The sequence below is a fragment of the Arachis stenosperma genome, chromosome 6 (genome assembly GCF_014773155.1).
Source record: "Arachis stenosperma cultivar V10309 chromosome 6, arast.V10309.gnm1.PFL2, whole genome shotgun sequence".
NCBI classification, from domain to species: Eukaryota; Viridiplantae; Streptophyta; class Magnoliopsida; order Fabales; family Fabaceae; genus Arachis; species Arachis stenosperma.
The window spans coordinates 127,548,764-127,557,420 of NC_080382.1; the positions used below are offsets into that span (position 1 = coordinate 127,548,764).

Genomic DNA, 8,657 nt, shown 5'->3' on the forward strand with positions numbered 1-8,657 from the left:
ATTGCCACCCCGGTTGCCCCTTGGGTGATGGATTATGACAACAAGAAGCCCAAGGAGATGCTATTTGCTCACTTATCTAGAGAGGCTAGGACTTGACAGCAGATATTTGCCACCTATGTTATGCCTACCACACATTTTTCTAAGATTCCGATGGACATGCTTGTCCTGATCGGCTGTGTTATGGAAGGGATGGCGGTTTACTTCCCCAGATTGGTCAGAAGGTACATGTGGCGCGCACATATCCGTGGCCTGCTTTCATTCCCCACTGCGGTCACTTAGATGGTTGAGCTAGCCGGTGCTCTATGGAGGGACGATGACGTGATACCACTACCCCCAGACAACGATGACAAGGAGGATGTGATTCCGTGGGATACGTGGGTGCATGAGAAGCCCCCTTCCTGGCGAGCTTCTAGAGCCCACGCCAGAGCATTACCAGCCGCAGGTCCTTCTTTTTTCTCTGCAACAGCAGGACCCTCAGTACCAGCAGTAGCACCACCACCACCTGCACCCCAGCCGACATATCTTGTGGTGTAGCGTCTCTTCTGCTTTATGGAGCGAAGTGAGGGCCGCATCATACAACGCTTTGATAGGATCGATCAGATGTTCGTCACACTAGGCGTTGAGTTGTCCCCTCTCCCTGACTCTTCCACTTCTGAGGAGGAGCAGCACGAGAAGGGGCCAGCTCAGCCAGAGGCACCTTCAGAGACACAGGCCCTCCTAGAGGCTCAACAGCCCCCTGAGGAGCCACAGACTCAGCTCCAGCAGCCAGATGCGACCGCTGACCCCCATCCTGAGCCCGAGCAGTAGCATCGAGGACGATGCTTCATTCTAAGTGTGGGGAGATCACCGTCGTCGCCATCGGTGGATAGCTCTTTTGTGGTGAACATTTTTCTTTTCTTTTCAGACACTTATCTCTTAGTTTATGTTACTTTGTCTTATTTTGCACTTTTTGGATTACTGTATGTACTAGTATTGTAGATACTTCTGTTTAGCCTGTTGGATCTGCACTTTTGATCTATATAGTTGCTTTAGCCTTTTGGTATTTTGGATTATTGAGTTTAGTTTACCCTTCTGCATATGAAGTTTGTGTTGATTGAAAAAGGGGATAAACCAAAGAATTTGTAGAATTTCTCAATCACCACATTGCATTTAGAATAAGCTTAGTCAAACAATAAGATTTTTTTCAAGGAATTTTATCTACAGGGCATCACCCTAATTGATTGAAAACTTTTGATGAACTTGCTTGAATTTTATATCTTGTGAAGCATGTTTTGAGCTAAGAACACACAACCTGTGAGATTTTGAACTTAATTATATGGTTACACTATTTAACCATGATTTTTCTTCTTGTGTGCTTTCTTCTCTATGATTGTAATCTCTGATTTGCTTCATTCTATATGTCCATTATTTAGTGTATATTCATGCATACATATGATTGAGGCCATCATTTGTTATTAGCTCACTTATCCCAAATAGCGTAGCCTTTCATTTACCCTTGTTTGCCACTTTGAGCCTTTTTAACCCCCAATTATTCTTTATGTTACCACATCACTAGCCTTAAGTAAAAAAAATAAGTAATTACCCTAATTGGATCCTTGGCTAGCTTAAGATAGAGATTGTGTGTCAATTAAGTGTGGGAAAATGTGGGAACTTTGGTTGATAAGAGTGTGTATTGTTCGATTAACAAATATTGAGAATTTGGGTGCTACTCAGGTGAATTATGAAAACCATATGCATGGATTTACTATGCATAAAAAAACCACCCCAAAGTTGAATTCAATAAAAAGATCAATGCATATCAGATGAAATAAAAGAACATTTAAATACATGAGTATATGAAACATACAAAAGTGAGATTATGGGTAGCTAGGCATGATTTTAAAAGTACATGGAGTGTGTGTGTGTTAGGTGAGAACCTAGGTTAGTCAAAGATTCAGTTATAGCTCACTTGACCATACATATGTCTTCACCCTTACCTTAGCCCCATTACAATCTTGAAAAGACCTCATGATATTTGCATTTGTACACTAGATGTTTGTTGATTGGTTCGATGAAGAGCAAGGTTTTAGAAAGCATGACTAGAGAAGACTAGAGTGAATCAACCCCTAAATAATTGAGTGACTAGAGCAGATACACATCCGGTGAGGGTTTGATTGCTCAATCGTATGTGTTCACGACTATCTTTTATATTCTTGCAAGTTTGTAAATCCTTTTGATAATTCAGTACAATTGTTTTGGTTAGATTTAATTCCTACTGCTTTAGCCCTTATGCTTATATGTGTTCTCTTGGAAGGATGATTTGTTTTGGCTTAAGCATTTACATTCATAATAAGTAGTTGCATTAGATAGCTTTCATATAATTTAGTTACATTAAATAAATGTCGTACTCCTAGTTTCCTTCTTGGTTTAGCATGAGGACATGCTAAGCTTTAAGTATAGGGAGGTTGATAAACCCCATTTACAGGGTTTATCTTGTGGTGAATTTAGAATATTTTGTCAACCTTTTCTCACATTTACTCAATGAAATAGCATGATTTTGTGATTGTCTCCTAATTTGTGTTTAAGTGTGAAAACATGCTTTTAGACCCTTAATTTGGTAATTTTAATCTCCCTTTGATTCCACTAGATGCCTTGATGTGTTTGTTAGTGATTTCAAATTGAAAAGGGCTCGGAATGGATCAAAAGAGTGAAGAAAAAGCAAGCAAATTGGAGAAATCATGAAAAGCCAAGGATTTAGAACGCGCCCATGGACGCGCGCGCGCACAAGACTCGTGCGCATGGATCGCGCAATGCTCCAGGGACGCGTACGCGTCGATGCCCACGCTGACACCTTTAATGAAATTGGCCCTGGCGATTTCAGGAGGGCTTCTGGCCCAATTTTGAAGCCGATCTTTGGCGACAAAAGGCTAAAAAGACCAAGGACTGAAGGGGGAAGGCATCGTTGAAGACACTCCTCATTCATTCACTTTACACATTAGTTAGGTTTAGATGTAGTTTTCTAGAGAGAGATAACCTCTCTCTCTCTCTAGGTTTTACGATTTTTAGCTTTAGTTCTTTTCAAATTCTGAATTTTATCTTATTTCAATTTAGTTCCTCTTCTACTTTTATTTGTCTTAGCATTCTAGTTTATTTGTTTCCCATGTTGATTACTTTATCTTCCCCATTTAGTTTATGAATTCTCATGTTAGAATTGATTTTCTATTTAATGCAATTTGAGGTATTTCGTATTTATGATTGCTTTCTTCAATTTATGTTATTGATGCTTTCAATTGGTTGTTTGGATTTTTATTATCTCTTATTGCTTTTCTATGCTTTTGTGTTGTGTCTTTGATGAGCGGATAATTTGTACCCTTTTTGGCATTGTTTTTAGTATGTTTTTAGTATCTTTGAGTTAGTTTTTAGTATATTTTTATTAGTTTTTAGTTAAAATTCACTTTTCTGGATTTTACTATGAGTTTGTGTGTTTTTCTGTGATTTTAGGTATTTTCTGGCTGAAATTGAGGGATCTGAGCAAAAATCTGATTCAGAGACTGAAAAGGACTGCAGATGCTGTTGGATTCTGACCTCCCTGCACTCGAAGTGGATTTTCTGGAGCTACAGAAGCCCAATTGGCGCGCTCTCAACGGCGTTGGAAAGTAGACATCCTGGGCTTTCCAGCAATATATAATAGTCCATGCTTTGCCCAAGATTTGATGGCCCAAACCGGCGTTCAAATTCACCCTCAGGAATTCCAGCGTTAAACGCCGGAACTGGCACCAAAATGGGAGTTAAACGCCCAAACTGGCATAAAAGCTGGCGTTTAACTCCAAGAAGAGTCTCTACACGAAAATGCTTCATTGCTCAGCCCAAGCACACACCAAGTGGGCCCGGAAGTGGATTTTTATGTCATTTACTCATCTTTGTACACCCTAGGCTACTAGTTTTCTATAAGTAGGACCTTTTACTATTGTATTTTCATCTAAGAATCTAGGAATCTTGGTAGCTATCTTTGAGTTTCATGCTATCTTAGATCATTTGGGAGGCTGGCCATTCGGCCATGCCTAGACCTTGTTCTTATGTATTTTCAACGGTGGAGTTTCTACACACCATAGATTAAGGTGTGGAGCTCTGCTGTACCTCGAGTATTAATGCAATTACTATTGTTCTTCTATTCAATTCCGCTTGTTCTTTGTCCAAGATATCACTTGTTCTTCAACTTGATGAATGTGATGATCCGTGACACTCATCATCATTCTCACTTATGAACAAAGTGACTGACAACCACTCTGTTCTACAAAGCAACAAGGCTCTAGTGTTTATCTCTTGGATTCCTGATACACGATGCATGGTTGATCGCCTGACAACCGAGTGCTCGCCTGACAAACGAGCCAGCCATTCCGTGAGATCAGAGTCTTCGTGGTATAGGCGAGAACTGATGGCGGCATTCAAGAGAATCCGGAAGGTCTAACCTTGTCTGTGGTATTCTGAGTAGGATTCAATGATTGAATGACTGTGACGTGCTTCAAACTCCTAGCAGGCGGGGCGTTAGTGACAGACGCAAAAGAATTGATGGATTCTATTCCGGCCTGACCGAGAACCGACAGCTGATTAGCCATATGCTGTGACAGAGCATAGGAACATTTTCACTGAGAGGATGGGAGGTAGCCACTGACAACGGTGAAACCCTTGCATAAGCTTGCCATGGAAAGGAGTAAGAAGGATTGGATGAAGACAGTAGGAAAGCAGAGAGACGGAAGGGAAGGCATCTTCATACGCTTATCTGAAGCTCTCACCAATGATATACATAAGTATTTCTATCTTTATCTTTATGTTTTATTCATCATCTATACCCATTTGAGTCTGCCTGACTGAGATTTACAAGGTGACCATAGCTTGCTTCATACCAACAATCTCCGTGGGATCGACCCTTACTCACGTAAGGTATTACTTGGACGACCCAGTGCACTTGCTGGTTAGTTGTGCGAAGTTGTGCTTATGCCATGGTATTGTGCACCAAGTCTTTGGAGCCATTACCGGGGATTGTTTTGTGTAAAAGTAGTGATCACAATTTCGTGCACCAAGTTTTTGGCGCCGTTGCCGAGGATTGTTCTTGAGTATGGACAACTGACGGTTCATCTTGTTGCTTAGATTAGGTATTTTTCTTCAGAGTTCTTAAGAATAAATTCTAGTGTTTCATGATGATCTGTTGAAGTCTGGCTGGCTGAGAAGCCATGTCTAATCTTTTTGGACCGAGGTTTCAACTTATCATCACAAGAGCTTGTTGATTTCTATCAATCTTGCTATTGGAGCAATGATCTGCTAAGGCTTGGCTGGCCATTGGCCATGTCTAGTGTTTTGGACCGAAGCTTTCTTTGAAAGCTTGGCTGGCTGTGAAGCCATGTCTAATTCCTGGACCGGAGTCTTAGACTAGCATTGCAATGATTCCTGGAATTCAAATTGAGAATTCTGAAACCTTCATTTTCTATTTTCATATAATTTTCGAAAAAAGCACAAAAAAATTTTCAAAATCATAAAAACCAAAAATATTTTATGTTTCTTGTTTGAGTCTAGTGTCTAATCTTAAGTTTGGTGTCTTGCATGCCTTGTTTATTTGATCTTGGTTCTATTTTCAAGTCAATAGTACAGGGAACTGAAGATTCAAAACATGCAGCAGAGGAATTACACAGAAAAAGCTGGGCGTTCAAAACGCCCAGTGAAGAAGGACAGACTGGCGTTTAAACGCCAGCCAGGGTACCTGGTTGGGCGTTTAACGCCCAAAAAGGTAGCATTTTGGGCGTTAAACGCCAGAATGGATACCATTCTGGGCGTTTAACGCCAGGATGGCACAAGGGGGAAGATTTTGTTTTGAAAATCAATTTTTTTCAAGTTTTCAAAGTTTTTCAAAATCAAATCTTTTTCAAATCATATCTTTTCAATAAAATGTTTTCAAAATCAATTTCTTTCCTTTTTCAAAGATACTTACTAACAATTAATGATTTGATTGAACATCTCAAGTTTATTGCCTTTTCTGTTGAGAAAGGTTTAATGTTTGAATCATATCTTTTCTTGTTAGGCAAGTCATTAATTTTTAAAATCAAATCTTTTTAAATTGTTTTCAAAATCATATCTTTTTAAAACCATAACTTTTCAATTATATCTTTTTAATCACATCTTTTTCAAAATAGTTTTCAATCAAATCTTTTTTATTTCTAATTTCAAAATCTTTTTCAAAAATCACTTGATTCTTTCCCACCCTTATTTTCGAAATTCAAGTAGTGTTTTTCAAAATGTTTTTAAAATCTTTTACTTAATTTTCGAAAATTACTTCCCTTCTTCTCACATCCTTCTATTTATGGACTAACACTATCCCTTAATGCAAAATTCGAACTCCATCTTCTTTGATAAGTTCGAATTTTCTACTTCTGCCTTCTAATTTTCTTTTCTTCTGACACCTCAAGGAATCTCTATACTGTGACATAGAGGATTCCACATTTTCTTGTTCTCTTCTCTTTCATATGAGCAGGAACAAAGACAAAGGCATTCTTGTTGAAGCTGACCCTGAACCTGAAAGGACCTTGAAGCGAAAGCTAAGAGAAGCTAAGGCACAACTCTCTGTAGAGGACCTAACCGAATTCTTCAAAGGAGAAGAAGATATGGCAGCCGAAAACAACAACAATGCCAACAATGCAAGGAAGGTGCTGGGTGACTTTACTGCACCTACTCCCGACTTCTATGGGAGAAGCATCTCTATCCCTGCCATTGGAGCAAACAACTTTGAGCTTAAGCCTCAATTAGTTTCTCTAATGCAACAGAATTGCAAGTTCCATGGACTTCCATTGGAAGATCCTCATCAGTTTTTAGCTGAGTTCTTGCAAATCTGTGACACAGTCAAGACTAATGGGGTTGACCCTGAGGTCTACAGACTGATGCTATTCCCTTTTGCTGTAAGAGACAGAGTTAGAATATGGTTGGACTCTCAACCTAAGGAAAGCCTGGACTCTTGGGAAAAGCTAGTCAATGCCTTCTTGGCAAAGTTCTTTCCACCTCAAAAATTGAGTAAGCTTAGAGTGGAAGTCCAAACCTTCAGACAGAAGGATGGAGAATCCCTCTATGAAGCTTGGGAAAGATACAAACAATTAATCAGAAAATGTCCTTCAGACATGCTTTCTGAATGGAGCATCATAGGTATTTTCTATGATGGTCTTTCTGAACTATCCAAGATGTCTTTGGATAGCTCTGCTGGAGGATCTCTTCATCTGAAGAAGACGCCTACAGAGGCTCAAGAACTCATTGAAATGGTTGCAAATAACCAATTCATGTACACTTCTGAAAGGAATCCTGTGAACAATGGGACAAGTCAGAAGAAAGGAGTTCTTGAGATTGATGCTCTGAATGCCATTTTGGCTCAGAACAAGATATTGACTCAACAAGTCAATTTGATTTCTCAAAGTCTGTCTGGAATGCAAAATGCACCAAGCAGTACTAAGGATGCTTCATCTGAAGAAGAAGCCTATGATCCTGAGAACCCCCTTCAATGGAAGAGGTGAATTACCTAGGAGAACCCTATGGAAACACCTATAATTCTTCATGGAGATATCACCCAAATTTCTCATGGAAGAATCAAGAGAAACCTTAACAAGGTTTCAACAACAACAATGGTGGAAGAAACAGGTTTAGCAATGGCAAGCCTTTTCCATCATCTTCTCAGCAACAGACAGAGAATTCTAAGCAGAACCCCTCTGACTTAGCAACCATGGTCTCTGATCTAATCAAAACCACTCAAAGTTTCATGACTGAAACAAGGTCATCCATTAGGAACTTGGAGGCACAAGTGGGACAGCTGAGCAAGAAAGTTACTGAACTCCCTCCAAGTACTCTTCCAAGCAATACAGAAGAAAATCCAAAAGGAGAGTGCAAGGCCATCAACATGGCCGAATTTGGAGAGGAAGGAGAGGAAGTGAACGCCACTGAGGAAGACCTCAATGGGCGTGCACCAACCTCCAATGAGTTCCCTAATGAGGAACCATGGGAATCTGAGGCTCAAAATGAGACCATAGAGATTCCATTGGACTTACTTCTGCCTTTCATGAGCTCTGATGAGTATTCTTCCTCTGAAGAGGATGAGTATGTCACTGAAGAGCAAGTTGCTAAATACCTTGGAGCAATCATGAAGCTAAATGACAAGTTATTTGAAAATGAGTGATGAGCGGATAATTTGTATGCTTTTTGGCATTGTTTTTAGTATGTTTTTAGTATCTTTTAGTTAGTTTTTAGTATATTTTTATTAGTTTTTAATTAAAATTCACTTTTCTGGACTTTACTATGAGTTTGTGTGTTTTTCTGTGATTTCAGGTATTTTCTGACTGAAATTGAGGGTTCTGAGCAAAAATCTGATCCTGAGACTGAAAAGGACTGCAGATGCTGTTGGATTCTGACCTCCCTGCACTCGAAGTGGATTTTCTGGAGCTACAGAAGCCCAATTGGCGCGCTCTCAACGGCATTGGAAAGTAGACATCCTGGGCTTTCCAGCAATATATAATAGTCCATACTTTGCCCAAGATTTGATGGCCCAAATCGGCACTCAAAGTCACCTACAGAAATTCCAGCGTTAAACGCCGGAACTGGCATAAAAATTGGAGTTAAACGCCCAAACTGGCATGGAAGCTGGCGTTTAACTC

At 39.8% G+C, this 8,657-nt stretch overlaps 1 non-coding gene across 1 annotated transcript; it reads right to left on the minus strand.

Annotated features, from left to right (window-relative positions):
• Window positions 1–7,037: 7,037 nt before the first annotated feature.
• LOC130937694 (small nucleolar RNA R71) lies at window positions 7,038–7,145 on the minus strand. The gene has a single exon (XR_009068899.1). It is a non-coding gene; the product is annotated as a small nucleolar RNA R71 (small nucleolar RNA).
• Window positions 7,146–8,657: the final 1,512 nt, after the last annotated feature.